We start from the raw sequence: 325 nt of genomic DNA on the forward strand, positions 1-325 counted from the left end.
GTGTGTGTGTGTGTGTGTGTGTGTGTGTGTGTGTGTGTGTGTGTTTGTGTGTGAAATTATTATGGTGAACATGCAGGGTGGAGGACACTGTGCTCCTCAGACATTAGCCATTGTATCCAAAAGTCCTGTAGTAATTATGAACTGGGTTTGTGCTAAAGTGGCCGCTGCTTGCTTCATGACACACTACCAAACAAACACAGGCCTCAGTCTGTCTCCTGGCCAAGTTCAAAGAGCACAATACTGCTTTGCCAGACATGACAAAGGTGCAACAAACTTGTTCAACCCTGCAAACAATCAAATATAGAAAGAGAATGTGCTGTTTCTT

This window comes from Etheostoma spectabile, chromosome 9, assembly GCF_008692095.1.
Source record: "Etheostoma spectabile isolate EspeVRDwgs_2016 chromosome 9, UIUC_Espe_1.0, whole genome shotgun sequence".
Lineage (NCBI taxonomy): Eukaryota > Metazoa > Chordata > Actinopteri > Perciformes > Percidae > Etheostoma > Etheostoma spectabile.